The 15,233-nt window shown below is 40.8% G+C and overlaps 1 non-coding gene across 1 annotated transcript; it reads left to right on the top strand.

Moving 5' to 3' along the window:
* The first annotated feature begins 14,632 nt into the window (after nucleotides 1-14,632).
* Nucleotides 14,633-14,734, top strand: LOC122126989. Its single transcript, XR_006151058.1, has one exon. It is a non-coding gene; the product is annotated as a U6 spliceosomal RNA (small nuclear RNA).
* Nucleotides 14,735-15,233: the final 499 nt, after the last annotated feature.

The raw sequence follows: 15,233 nt of genomic DNA, 5'->3' as shown, positions 1-15,233 counted from the left end.
CCAATACCTTACTGATATTGAGTGATAAATACAACTTCCCATAAGTACAGAAGTTATCCTTGTATCTTTTTAATATATATTTTTATTGAAAAGACACTGTACACAGGGGTTACAGTTACATAAGGAAGGTAATGAGTACATTTCTTATTGAGCATTGTTACCCAATCCTTTGTTTTTCCCCTACCATCCCTTCCTTTCACATCACCCAAATCCTCCCTCCAACGCCCTCTGATAGTATATACACTGATAGGATATTCTCCTGCTACTTTGGTTGCTGAGAGTGTCTACAAGAGCAAGCATTCCGGGGGGAGCAGGGAGACACCATATGACCTTTATTACTGAGATTTCCGAATGACTTGCTATCACTTGTACTGCATTTTGCAAGTCGAATCTCATGTCTTAAAACGTAGCAGTTTTAATAGGTAAGAGGAGTGGTAAAAGAACTCTTAGCGACAAATACATCTACAACATATTTCGTTCCAAGCATTCTGTCTAAGGCATATTCAACAACTAGTGAAACTTGTGTTGACTGTAACTATGTGTCTTTCTCCATGTGTGCAGTTATACATGGGTATATGTATGTGTGTATTTGTGAGTATAGTAACATACATGTGTACATATATAAGGGCACATACATATATGCATATATAAACAAATATAAATTTATAAATATATTTGCATATATATCAAGTGTTCAGTGATTTAATCTATAGTTCCTAACACATTGTCATTCTCACAAAGGGTACATAGTAAACTACTCTGAGGATCTGTGCTCTATGATGGGTATCCTTTGTACTCACTTCCCCATTATCTTGTTTTTCATCCCTATGAACAACTTCAGTCTACTTTCCATAGGATAGCTTTGTTTCATTACATGTAGTTACTCACTGATACTCAAAGAAAAAGGTTGTTTGTAAAAGAAAAAGTACTTTTAGGTCACAGGTTAAAATTATCTTATCCATCCCAATGATTCTTAGGGAGATAAAATTTATAATAGTAAAAAAAGTGAAAAGGAATTTCTAGATCTGTTGTTTTACCATTTAGAATGGCAAATAATATCACATCACTGTTGTAACTCTTAAATAAGTCAAGGGTAACTGATTGTCTTTATCATGTTCCCACAAACCAGTGGATCCTGAAGGATAATAGTAGACCACCAGAAACTCTAAGTAGCAGACATGAAGCATGAAAGAGAAAATGAGGAAATGAGAGAGAGTATAAGAGAGAGAGAAATATCATAATACTGAGAGCACATAACAGATAAATAAGAGCTGCATGAGAATATTCATATGGCTATCTTTAGAATCTACATGTACATTTGAAAGTAATTGTTGTATAATAACCAATCAACATAAAATATAGTTTCATGGAGGTAGGAGGAAGATGGTAGAGGAGAACCTGGAGGCTAAACAAACCCTCACATACAAAGCAGCTTTAGTGTTCCAGTGAACAGTACTAGCCTAGATAATCACACCAAGTGTGCCATCACTGTACACATTGTTTGGCTAGAGAGGGAAGATCCAGGCAAGAAGACAGATCTGACCACTTGCCAGTAGCCACGGTTGTGGCAGCAGCTATGGCACCCATAGCCATCATATCTACAACAGAGAGTCCAGGACAAAAGTGCCATATGCAGTCGGTGAGAGGATTCTACTCAACACCAACAAGAACTGACAAGGAGCAGATAAATTCATCCTGCAGATCACAGACCAGTGATACCCAGGAACAAAGACTCCTGTCTGAGTAGAATCCTGACATCCTCACTCCTTCTCATGGACCAGAGGAGGGAAGGCTGCCCCTCCCCCACACCATACATCATCTTGGATACTAAGAATGGCCAGGGTGAGCAACTAGCTCCAACTCAGGCCATGGAAGAAAACAAAAGAGTCATTTAGCAGATCACAGGAGTCTGACCTGACCATCCAGGCTCAGATCCACTCAGGAGAAAGTCACCTAGCCCAAGCAGAGAGAGTTCTGCCCCCCCCCCAGAGGAATGACTATCTTCAGTGGGTTAACAGAACCAGAGGCTGCCCCTACCTACAGCAGCCTAGACAATCAATTGAAATTCAGTAAATATAAATCTTGAGAATGGCTCTAGCATGGGATCTGGGAGTGTCTCAGGAGCTAGCCCCTCAGGGAAAAGATACTGTTTGCTGAAATGCCTCAACCCTAAACAGAACTTAGCCTCATCACAGCACCTCCAAACTAGAGGAAACAGCCATCTTTCTCTTTCGTGATACTCAAAGCAGATCTCCCTTCCACTGAACTAGCCTGAAGGAGGATCACAAAATCCTTGATAAAGCAGAGCATTTTCTTGACTGCTCAAACAAACTGATGTAAGAAATCAATCAAGCCACAGGAAAACCAAACACCACAAGCAGACCAGACACTCCACGAAGAGACTGGTTACAGACAAAGTGGAGACACAGGATCTTCCCATTCCACAGCCCTCTCCCCCCAAAAAATTAAAGAACTCTTTTTGGTACCATTTTTAAATTTTTTAAATTGTTTTCTATTAATCAATTTTTTCTTCTTCTAATTTTTATTTTAGGTTTGTGTGTGTGTGCGTGTGTGTGTGTGTGTTTGTGTGTGTGTGTGTGTGTGTGTGTGTGTGTGTGTGTATGCTTTTTTAAAAAATCGCTATTGACCTTTTGGTCCTTTTTAAATTCACAAACTTTTAGGCTTAACGTTTTTTTGTCTTTTTTTTTTCCCCAGGGCTGAGCACCGAACACAGGGCCTTGCACACACTGGGCAGGTGCCCTTCCTCTGGGCTAAACCCCCAGAAACAGGCTTAACATTTTAATAGAAGTATTATATCTTTACAACATATAATTTTCAAGTAAATACTTTTAAGAATTTTTATTTTTTAGTTTTTCATGTCTCCTTTCTATCATTCCACTCCTATCATCCTATCCTTTTCTTCTCTCAATATCACTTTTTAAAGTCACATAATTTTTAAGTGTTTCACTTTTTAAATTTTCATTTTTCTTTTTCCATTTTTGATTTTCTTCTTTTTAATTTCTTTCCTGTCATTCTGTCCAATCCCTTTCCCTCTCTGAGATTAGGACTTGGTTAAACATATTTTAACCTTTCCACATACTTCTAATCCTATTTTCCCCACATTTCTCCCTAAACATAATACTTTCTGATTTGAAAAATTCGTCTTTGCTGTTCTTAGCCCATTAATGCATAGTTGTTTGATGCTGAATAAATTGTATCTGTTGAACTAGGTTGTATCTACAGCCATTTTGACTGTGCAACTACAGGACTTTGGTTGATGCTTGCGTTAAAATAGTGTTTTAGCAAAAAATTGGTGTCACTTTCATATCAAGTGTGCAGAACAAGCCGGAAAACAGGAGAAAAATGGCAAGTGTGGGTATCTCAAATCTCATTCATGATAATCCAGTGACAGAACAGTTAATGAATAATCCAGAGGAGAGTTACCGCAAAGAACTAAAAACACTACTGGTAAACGTGGTGAATGAAAAGACTGAAAGCTTGCAAAGGACTCAGTTTGAACGTGATAGGAAGAGAGAGGAGGCAAACCAAACAACAGGAATCTCATGACTGTGAGGAAACTACTCAAAGATTGATAGAGTAATTGCGTGAACAGGTTGGGAACAAAGAGAAATAAAGGAATTGCGTGAGTAGGCTGAGAACAGTCAAAGATAAAGAAAGGAATTGTGTGAGCAGGCAGAGAACAGATGAAGAGAGACACAGGAATTGGGTGAGCAGGCTGAGAAAAGTCAAAGAGAACTACAGGAATTGCATTAACGTGAGGAAGCTAATCAAAGAGTAACACAGGAATTGTGACAGCAGTATGAGAATAGAAAAAGATCAATAGAGGCATTCATGGAATCCATAAACAGACATCTGAAAGAATTCAGAGAGACCACAAAGGGAATGCTGAATGGAGCCCGACAGCAGGAATGGGAGTCCAAGTAAACCATAACCAATCAACTAAGTGATTTGAAAACACCAAATTAAGGAAGTAAAGAAGTTCACACAGGACCAGATACAACACCCCTTTATGATGGAGGTTCTGGAAAAATTAGGAATCCATAGAACATTCCTCAATACAATAAAAGCTGTATATGGAAAACCTACAGCCAGTATTATAATTAATGAAAAACTAAAGCTATTTCCTCTTAACTCGGGAATGAGACAAGAATGTCCACTCTCTCAACTTCTCTTCAATTTAGTATTAGAATGCCTAGCTACAGAAATAAGACAATATGCCAATATAAAAGGGATCCAAATAGGGAAAGAAGAAGTAAAATTCTCCATCTTTGCAGATAAAATGATCTTGTACTTAAAGAATCCCATGGACTCCACTCCCAAATTATTCAAGCTGAATCAAAACTGGCAAAATAGCAGGGTATAAAATTAACCCTCAAAAATTAATGGTTTTTCTGTATGCCAACAATGAGAAAAGTGTGGCTCAAATCAAGAAAGGTTTTCCATTTTTAATAGCCCCACAAAAAATGAAATACCTAGGAATTAACTTAACCAAAGAAGTGAAGGACATTTATGATGAAACCTTTAAAAATCTGAAAAAGGAAATCAAAAGAGAACTTAGAGTGGCAAAACCTCCCATGCCCCTCAATAGGAAGGATGAACCTTGTGAAAATGGCAATATTTCCTAAGACTATCTACAAGTACAATGCCACACCTATCAATATTCCAACCGCATTCTTCAAGGAAATAGAAGAGGCAATCCGAAAATTCATATGGAACAACAAAAGACCCCCAATTGAAAACAGTGATCCTTAACAGAAAAACAGTGTTGGAGGAATATCAATACCAAATTTCAAACTCTACTACAAAGCCATAGTAATTAAAACAGTTTTGTACTGGCACAAGAAAAGACCTCAGGAACAATGGAATAGAATTGAAAAACCCAGAAATGAACCTACAGACCCATAATCATCTAATATTTGATAAAGGATCTAAAAAGATAAAATCAAAGAAAGGCTGTTCAGTAAATGGTACTGGCAATATTGGTTAATCACTTGTAGAAAATTAAGGCTAGATCCTTATATATCACCCTGTACCAGAATCAACTCCAAAGGGATCAAAGACCTCGGAGTCAAAGCAGATATTCTGAAAACATTACAGGATGGAATATGAGAAACCCTAGGTCTCCTTGACAAAGGCTGAAATTTTCTGAAAAGAAACGCAAAAGCACAACGAATGAAAGTTTGGACAAATGAGATTGCATGCAATTGCAGAGCTTCTACATGGCAAAGGACATAGCTAGCAGGATCAATAAAAAGCCCACGGAATCGGAGAGGATCTTAACTAGCCATAAAACCGACTAGGGTTTCATAGCTAAAACTGATCTGGAAATCAAAAAATTAAATCCTCCAACAACAAATATTCAAAGAAAATACTGCCCAATAAATAAGTGGGCTAAAGACATAAAGAGAAACTTCTCTGAAGAGGAAAGGAGGGTGACCAATAAAGACATGCAGAAATGCTCAACCACCCTAGTCATAAAAGAAATGCAAATCAATCAACATTGAGATATCAACTCACCCAAGTTAGAATGGCTATAATCAAGAACTCTAATAACAAAAGATGCTGGAGGGGATGTCGACAGACGGGAACCTTACTTCATTGTTAGTGAGAGTGTGATCATGTTCAACCACTTTGGAAAGTAGTATGGAGGTTCCTCCAAAGACTCCACATAGAGCTTCCCTATGACCCAGCAATCCCACTTTTGGGCATTTGCCTAAATGATCACAAACAAGACCATACTAAAGCTACCACACAGATATTTTTATTGCAGCATTACCATAGCTAAGATATGGAACCAACCCAGATGTCCCTCAGTAGATGAATGGATCAAGAAAATGTTGTATATATACACAATGGAATTCTCTGTCTCTATCTGAAAAAATGATATTGCCCCATTTGTTAGAAAATGGAAAACTTTGAAAAAAATTATATTAAATGAAAGTAAGCCAGGCCCAAGAAACATAGATCCCATGGTTTCCCTTATTAGCAATTACTAGTGTATGTCTGAGACATGAAGAAATTGTTAGATAAGTTGATGTTAGGTGAAATGAACCCCAAGATAAGAATTCAAATTTTTTTCTTTTCTGTAATTATTTCTAACATATTTATAAGATGACTTCTTTGTTACTTTGTATGTCGCTTCTGCATGGTATAACACCTGTTTTCACTGTATTTGAAGTTGGTATAATTTGTGGAGCGGAAGGGAAAAATTTTTTTAAATATGGATTCAGGTGGACTCATTGCAACAATGAGATATACAAGACGTTATGTCGAAAAATGAATTTTACAACTTTGGGTGGGGGAAAGGCAGAGGGGGAAACGGGACGTAAGAGAGGTGAGATGGGAAGGGATAGTAAGGGGAAACAAAGGAGTATGCAACAATGCTTGATAAGAAATGTACTCATTACCTTGCCCATGTAATTGTAACCCCTCTCTCTGGTATTTTCACACTTAAAAAAAAACCACGAAAAACCATACAATATAACATGATTTTGATAAAAAAAAATGACTCAGAATAAATAATCAATGCAAAAACAATCTTTACAGAAGCAAACTCTCAGAGATATTACATGACTTTGAAAAGGATAAAGTGGCTGAATTTAATATAAATTTAGAAGTATGACCATTCAAAAATATAAAAAGATATTATTTATTTCATTATATAACCCCAAACAGAAAGTAAATGTTGTTTAGATGATTTTTTAAAATACAGTCTCTCAGGTGCTGGGAGGGTGGTTCAGTGTAGAGTGCTTGCCTTGCATGCATGAGGTCCTGGGTTTGATTCCTCAGCACCAAATAAGCAGAAAAATGTGGAGAGCTGCGGGAGCAGCGACCAAAGACGGCGCGGCCGTAAGGCGCCGCCACAAAAATGGCGCGGCCACATGGCGCGGCTGCAACCAAAGATGACGTTGGCTCCCGCCTTCCGCCTTCCTGGTGACGAGTGCTCTCTGTAAAAAACAACTCCTTATATGGCTATGAGTTGGCTCCTAGTTTGCTTCCGTGTTTGCAGCCCTATCGGTATATGCCACCTGGCGCTTCGGGATTGGCCATCCAGGAGGCTTATAACCGGAGCGCGGGGGTGGAGGAAAAGAGAAGCAGGAAGAAGCGGGCAGAAGAAGCGGGAGAGAAGATGTTGTAAAAGGTCCTGAATAAACCGCCTGAAAGAAGAACCTGTTGTCGCGTCATCCTTGCGGGTCGAGGCGGTCGCGACAAGTGGCGCCCATCGTGGGGCTCGACGGGATTCAGAACTTTCAGCGGTCAGGGGGTGCACCGGTAAGTCCCCGGGTAAGAGGGGATCCACGATAAAAGCGGGAGGGATTTTTTGCTCTTCTCTGTAGACAAAGAGAGAGCGGCAATCCGGGGCTAGTTTATTTTCTAGCTATAAGCTAAAGTAAAAGATTATTTGAGAAACCTGGGTGCTTCCTCTTCACACCCAATTTTGCTGGCTCTTAAGGAGCTGTTATACTCAAAAAGGTTAAAGTTAAAGACAGGTACCCTAGAAAGATTTTTAAATGAATGTGATTCTGTTGCTCCATGGTTTGCGGTCTCAGGGAGCCTCACGGTAGCCTCATGGGAGAAGTTGGGAGAGGACTTAGATTTTGCTTATGAACAAGGAACACTTAAGAGTGGGGTAAGACCAATTTGGAGGTTAGTGAGAAGTTGCCTGGAGGATCAGCGCTGCAGCGAGGTAGTGGAGATTGGGCAAGCAGCTTTAGAGAGACTGCAGGAAGAAAGATCAGAGAGAGGCAGTGTTGCTAGCGGCACTGCAAAAAGGCCAAGATCAAAATTACACCCCGATTTTACAGAGCTCGATTCCCTTGAGGAATCTGACTTCGAGTAGGTTCAAGCAATCACAGAACAAATTGAAAGGACAAAGATATCAGATAAAGGAAAAGAAGAGGAAAAGGAGTTAGGGAAAGATAGAGGGTGCTGCTGTGGGACTTCCAGACGCCCCAGAACACAGACAGTTTCTCCCCCTTATAGTGAAGGTTTCAAGGTCTTGGGCTGGTCCTTCAACCCAGGGGCATGGAGAGAGGCACGAAGTGAGTTACCTCAGACTTTTCCAGTATTTGTGGATGCTAATCAGCAGAGATACCATGAGCCTTTAGACTTCAAGGTGATTAAGTCTCTAGCTGAGTCCGTACGTACGTACGGAGTAACTGCATCCTTTACTGTTGGACAAGTCGAGGCATTAGAAAGGCATTGTATGACCCCCGGAGACTGGGCTAGTCTCGTGAAATCCTGCTTGAGCCCTGGACAACACTTGGATTGGAAAGCTTATTTAGTTGAATTTGCAAATGAAGAAGCCGCAGCAAACCAAGCTGCTGGCAATCCTGCTTGGGATAGAGACATGCTTCTAGGTATAGAAAGGTTTGCCAACCAACAGATAGGATATCCAGTAGAAGTAAATCAACAGATTAACAAGATAGGGATTAAAGCATGGGAAGCCTTGCCTAATAAAGGAGAAGTAAGTGGGAACTTAACAAAAATCATACAGGGGTCTACTGAACCCTTCTCGGACTTTGTAGCAAGGATGGTTGAGGCAGCAGGAAGAATCTTTGGGGACCCTGATGCGGCCATGCCCCTAATTAAACAACTAGTATTTGAGCAATGCACTAAAGAGTGTAGGTCTGCCATTACCCCTTACAAAAATCGGGAATTGGAGGCTTGGATGAAAATTTGCAGAGAACTTGGAGGGCCTTTAACCAATGCCGGATTAGCCGCTGCAGTCTTGCAGTTAACACACAAAAAGGGAGGAAGGACAGGGGCGTGCTATCACTGTGGGAAAGATGGACATAGGAAGCGTAATTGTCCCCATAGAGGAGAGGGAGGTAGCAAGCTCCTGGGACCACAAAGACAGCCTGGCCTCTGTCCACGCTGCAAAAAGGGGAAGCATTGGGCAAATGAATGCAGATCTGTTAAGGACATCAACAGCCAACCCCTAGAGCAGACAAAAAACGGGAAGCAGGGCCCTCGTCCCCAGGGCCCACAAATATATGGGGCAGTGGAGCAAGGACAATCAAAACTGGAACAGTGGCCGACATTACGGCACCCACAGAACCGCGGAGAGCCACTGCGGGCTCCGCAGGACTTGACCTCCGCGCCACCACCAGTCTCGTACTAACCCCCCAAATGGGCGTTCAGTTAGTGGATACAGATTTCAAAGGACCCTTAGAACCAGGAACAGTAGGGTTGCTTTTGGGCAGGTCGTCTGTTACTCTACGGGGTCTTAAAATACACCCTGGAGTAATAGACCCTGGAAATATTAAAATCATGGTTGAGTCACCAAAAGGAATTTTTGCCATATCTCCTGGTGTCCGCATTGCACAGCTGCTTATTTTACCTAGCCTCCATGAGCATTTTGAAGCGCAGCAACAGACTAGGGCAGAAAAGGGTTTCAGATCCACAGGAGTAGATCTGACATTTATATCTCTTGATTTGGACCAAAGACCAGTGCTAGAACTAAAAATAGACAATAAAAAGATATTAGGTCTTCTAGATACTGGGGCAGATAAAAGTATAATTGCAAAAAAGGATTGGCCGTTGGGATGGCCTATACAGACCTCTCCTCAAGTATTACAAGGCCTAGGATACGCAAAAACTCCTGAAATGAGTGCAAGACAACTCTCCTGGAAGTACGATGAAGGCCACTCAGGACTATTCAGCCTTACGTGCTAGAGCTGCCAGTATCATTGTGGGGAAGAGATCTGTTAAAAGAGATGGGGTTTACTCTGAGCAATGAATATTCAGCTGTTTCCCAAGATATGATGACTCGCATGGGGTATCATCCTGGCTTTGGCCTAGGGAAATTTCCACAAGGCAATAAAGAGCCTATCCAAGTAAAACAAAAGTTAGACAAACAGGGACTGGGTTTTTCATAGCGGCCACTGGGGCTGGCATTCCCATAGTTTGGAAGACGGGGGATCCAGTATGGGTGCCTCAGTGGCCACTGCCCTCGGAAAAGCTTGCTGCTGCTCAAACTCTAGTACAAGAACAGGTAGAACTGGGGCACCTTAAGCCTTCTGTTTCTCCTTGGAATACTCCTATTTTTGTAATAAAAAGGAAATCTGGAAAGTGGAGATTGCTACATGACTTGCGTGCAATCAATGGACAAATGCAAATTATGGGTCCAGTTCATAGGGGCTTACCGCTTCATTCTTCCCTACCTGAAAATTGGCCTGTTATAGTCATTGACATAAAGGATTGTTTCTTTTCTATTCCAATATTTGCTGGGGACACTGAACGTTTTGCTTTTACCCTCCCTTCCTGTAATCATGAGGAACCGGACAAACGGTACGAATGGGTAGTACTTCCCCAGAGCATGGCAAACAATCCAACCATGTGTCAGTTATTTGTGGCCGAGGCGCTTAAGGCGCTTAGACAAAAATATCCCCAGGTGCGCTGCATTCATTATATGGATGATATTTTGTTGGCCTCTAAATCAGAGCAATTACTAAACAAAGCTTAGGAGGAACTTACCAAGCTGTTAAATGCTAAGAGCTTGTTTATTGCCCCTGAGAAAGTACAAAAACACTCTGTTGTTGAATATTTAGGGGCTACCATACATAAATCTCATATTGTACCCCAAAAGGTAGAATTGAGGAAGGATCATTTAAAAACCCTGAATGATTATCAAAAGTTATTGGGAGACATTAATTGGATCCGATGTTATTTAAAGTTGCCAAATTATGAACTTAAGCCCTTATATAACATGCTACAAGGAGACTCTGCATTAGATTCTCCAAGACAGCTTACAGATGAGGCAGGTGATTCACTACGAAAGGTAGAGCATGAGTTACAAAGGGCATGTTTAAAAAGAGTTAAGGAAGGTGAGCCAATTACTTTGTGTATTCTCCCTACATGTGTTCAACCTTCAGGGCTTTTATGGAAAGATTGCCCATTCCTTTGGATTTACCCAAAAGTTTCTCCGGCAAAATCCATTGAGTATTACCCTGCCGCGGTAGCCAGTCTGGCGTTGTCGGGGGTTCAGCAGTGCGTCCAATATTTTGGCAATGCTCCATGCTTCATTATTGTTCCATATACTAATCATCAAGTACAAACATTATGTGCTAATGTAGATGATTGGGCAGTCTTACAATGTAGTTTTAAAGGACAGATAGATAACCATTTTCCAAAACATCCCCTGTTAAATTTTCTAAAAGAACATCCCCTAGTTTTTCCTAAAGTTACCTCCTTAAATCCCCTTGCTAGAGCTTGCAATATTTTTACTGATGGCTCTAAAACGGGATGCGGCGTTTACATGGTGGATGGCCATGACCCAGTCCCCACCAGTTTCAAGCCGGTGCTCCACAATTAGTGGAACTACAAATTGTTGTAAAAGTGTTTCAAACCTGTCCTTTTCCTTTTAATTTAATTTCAGACTCTGCTTATGTTATAAATGCTTTAAGAGTCTTGGAGGCTGCAGGGCCAATAAAACAGGCCTCTCCTGTTGGATATTTGTTTTGTCGCTTACAACGATTGCTTTGGCAACGACAACACCCTTTCTATCCCTTACATATTCGCGCCCATACTGGTCTGCCTGGCCCTTTAAGCGAAGGCAATGATATTGTTGATTGCTATACCCGTCAAGATTGGATTTTTTTTAGTTCAAATTTGGATAGAGCAAAAACTTTTCATAATAACTTTCATGTTAACTCAAAAGCTTTACAAAATCAATTTCGTCTTTCCCGTGTGGATGCCCGACAAATAGTTTTAGATTGCCCTCATTGTGCAATTTATCACCACTTACCTAGTGTTGGTGTTAATCCTCGAGGCCTTTTGCCTCTTAAAATATGGCAAATGGATGTTACTCATGTACCTGAATTTGGACGCCAGAAATTCGTACACGTTTCTGTAGACACATGCTCTAGCATTATATATGCCTCCCCTATGACTGGAGAAAAGGCACATCAGGTTATTACCCACTGCCTAGAGGCGTGGGCAGCTTGGGGCAAACCAAAACAGCTCAAAACTGATAATGGTCCTGCATATGCAGGAAATCAATTTTTCTCCTTTTGCAAAGCAATGGATGTTCAACTTCTTCATGGGTTGCCCTATAACCCTCAAGGTCAAGGCATCGTAGAACGTGCACATCGCACGCTAAAGGAGACTTTACAAAAACAAAAAGGGGGAATTGGCCATGGCCGTACCCCTAAGGAAAGGCTTTCTCTTGCTTTATTCAATATTAATTTTTTAAATTTGGATGCTCAAGGCCTGTCTGTGGCGGACAGGCATAACAAGTCTGAAGGTCTAACAAAAGGAATGGTAAAATGGAAAGATATTTTGACAGGGCTCTGGCGCGGGCCTGATCCTGTGCTAACATGGGCATGAGGTTCTGTTTGTGTATTTCCACAGGACCAACAGGATCCGGTTTGGGTACCTGAATGACTAGTTAGGAGGGTCCAAGGAGAAGAAGCACAAGATGCAAGGGGTGGTGATGATTCTTCTGATCGCCCTCACAACGATACAGCCTGTAAGACCAGTGCCGAGATGGGGGATCCTGTCCGTGTTCCCGAGACCGATGCCCTTATCTTTTAGGCAATTGGACTGGAGAGTTTGACAGCTGTGGATCATTTGAAGGAGTGGGCGGGAATGGGCTCCCTTATTGGTATCCTGGCATTGGTGATTTGCTGTGCCTGTGATGCATTTCCCGGATTAGGAGCTCGCAGCGTAGGAGTATGGCTATGGTGTTCCAGGCCTTCACTGTCATTGAGGCTGGACAGTCCCCCTACGCGTGGCTTGCCACGTTAACGGAATAGCACAGGGTGCGAGGCAAACGCACTGCACTTGGGAATCACTCCCTGGCATGAGCCCAAGAAGAGCAGGTTGGGTTGCAAGTGGGTTGATGCCCAAGATCCCACCTCTGCAAAAAAGCCATCGGACGGGCCTGGTCATCACTGGGGAAGGCGCCCCTCAGGCGAAGACCAGTGCAAGGTCCTCTCATTAATGTTTTAGACAGAGGCCCAACCTCTACTCTTACCTGTTGCTTAATAAAACAAAAAAGGGGAGCTGTGGAGAGCTGCGGGAGCCGCTACCAAAGACGGCGTGGCTGTAAGGCATGGCCGCAAAAATGGCGCGGCTGCATGGCGCGGCTGGGACCAAAGATGGCGTTGGCTCCCACCTTCAGCCTTCCCGGTGATGAGTGCTCTCTGTAAAAAACAACTCCTTATATGGCTATGAGTTGGCTCCTAGTTTGCTTCCATGTTTGCAGCCCTATCGGTATATGCCACCTGGTGCTTCGGGATTGGCCATCCAGGAGGCTTATAACCCGAGCGCGGGGGCAGAGGAAAAGAGAAGCAGGAAGAAGCGGGCAGAAGAAGCGGGAGAGAAGATGTTGTAAAAGGTCCTGAATAAACCGCCTGAAAGAAGAACCTGTTGTCGCGTCATCCTTGTGGGAAGAGGCGGTCACGACAGAAAAAGATGGAATAGGTGCTGTGACTCAAGTAGTAGCACTAGCATTGAGCTGAAGTGCTGAGATACAGCACCCAGGACCCCCAGTTCTAGCCCCACAACCAACAAAAACAAAACAAAAACAAAACAAAACACAATCTCTCACTTTTGTGTGCTCAACATTGTAACAATAGTGCTTCAGTGTAGGGCTAAGATTTTAGGTGTGGACATTTATCAACACTCCTGATTCAGATTCTAATTGATAAAATTTTTAATCAATGTTTTGTTCTTATTAATTTTGCTCTTTGTAAATTCACATATACCTATAAAAAACAGTGTGGCCATCCAAATTACATTCTCAAAGTACTTCCTAATGATGACTTACAAAAAGTTGTATTATATTACAATAAGGAAAGCAATGCTACAAATAAGGAAAACCAATAAATAAATATTAATGATTAATAAAAGAAAAAACAAAACAATTACCTGTTTCTAGTATTTGAAATGTACTACATATTCGATTTATTATTTTCTCATATTGCTGTACATTTAAAACTGCCTACGTCTATGATGTTCAACAAGAATTTTATAGGCTATGAGTAGCCTTTAAAGTTACCCACTAAGATTATTATTTGTGGTTCATCTCATCATTTGTATATGGCTTATACCATCATTTGTTCCTCGCTAACATATAAAGTAAGGAAGCCCTTAAATTTTAACAGAAACTGTGAAGTTAATGTCTTAAATCTTCACTCTGCTTCTTTACACAAACACTTTGCAACTTCTCATTAGTAAAGTTTGTATAAACTCTGAAATGTACATATTTAGTAGTATATGACTGCTACCATGAATCTTAAATGCTTTATGTAAAAGTTTTACAACGTGCTAAATAGTCTTAATTTTGGCATATATGAGCAAATTCCCAAAATTAAACATATTTGAAACATTAAAACTTTTAACAAACCTTAACACTTTCTATAGTGTTCATTATGGCAGGTTCCTTGTACAGAATAATTGAATTCCTCCTCCTATACATCCGCTGAACAACAAATATCTGGAATTATTTTGTTTTTGACATGTCAATCTTGACATTATACTTAAATGTGTTCTTATGTAAGAAATAACATGGTTTTAAAATTTCACCACAATTCTTTTGAATTTAATTTTTGTGGAATTGTCTAGTTTAAGAAAATCAATTACACTTTATATATAAAATTGTTCTGTGCTCAATTCAGTAGCACATACACTAACATTGGAACAATAAAGAGAAGAATAGCCCCTGACTGAGGATGACACTCGACTTCCTGAAGCATTCCAGATTTTTGAAAGAACAGATGCTGGATGGGATGTGGACAGAAGGGAACCTTAATGCCTTGTTGTTAGGAGTTTAAACTTGTTTGAAGACTTGGGAAAGTAGTTTGGAGGTTCCTCAAAAGACTACATAGAGCGCCCCTAAGACCCAGCAATCCCATTTTGAGCATTCACCCAAATGATCACAAACAAGACCATACTAAAACTACCACCAAAACTATGTTCATTGCAGCATTATTTAACAAAGCTAAGATACATAACCAAACCCGATGCCCCACAGTAAACGAATGGACCAAGAAAATGTGTGTGTGTGTGTGTGTGTGTGTACTGGAATTCTATGCCTCTATCAGAAAGAATGACATCACCCAGTTTGTTAGGAAATGGAAAGACTTGGAAAAAATTATATTAAGTAAATTAAGCCAGGCCCAAAAAGCAGAGGTCCCATGGTTTCCTTATTTTCAATAACTAGTATGTGTCTGCTACAAGCAGAAAACATAAGTTGATGTTAGGCA

This window comes from Dipodomys spectabilis, unplaced genomic scaffold, assembly GCF_019054845.1.
Source record: "Dipodomys spectabilis isolate Male_0828 unplaced genomic scaffold, ASM1905484v1 ptg000295l, whole genome shotgun sequence".
In the NCBI taxonomy this organism is placed as follows: domain Eukaryota; kingdom Metazoa; phylum Chordata; class Mammalia; order Rodentia; family Heteromyidae; genus Dipodomys; species Dipodomys spectabilis.
The sequence above is the reverse complement of the archived record's forward strand: the minus strand, read 5'-3'. Positions and strand labels throughout refer to the sequence as shown.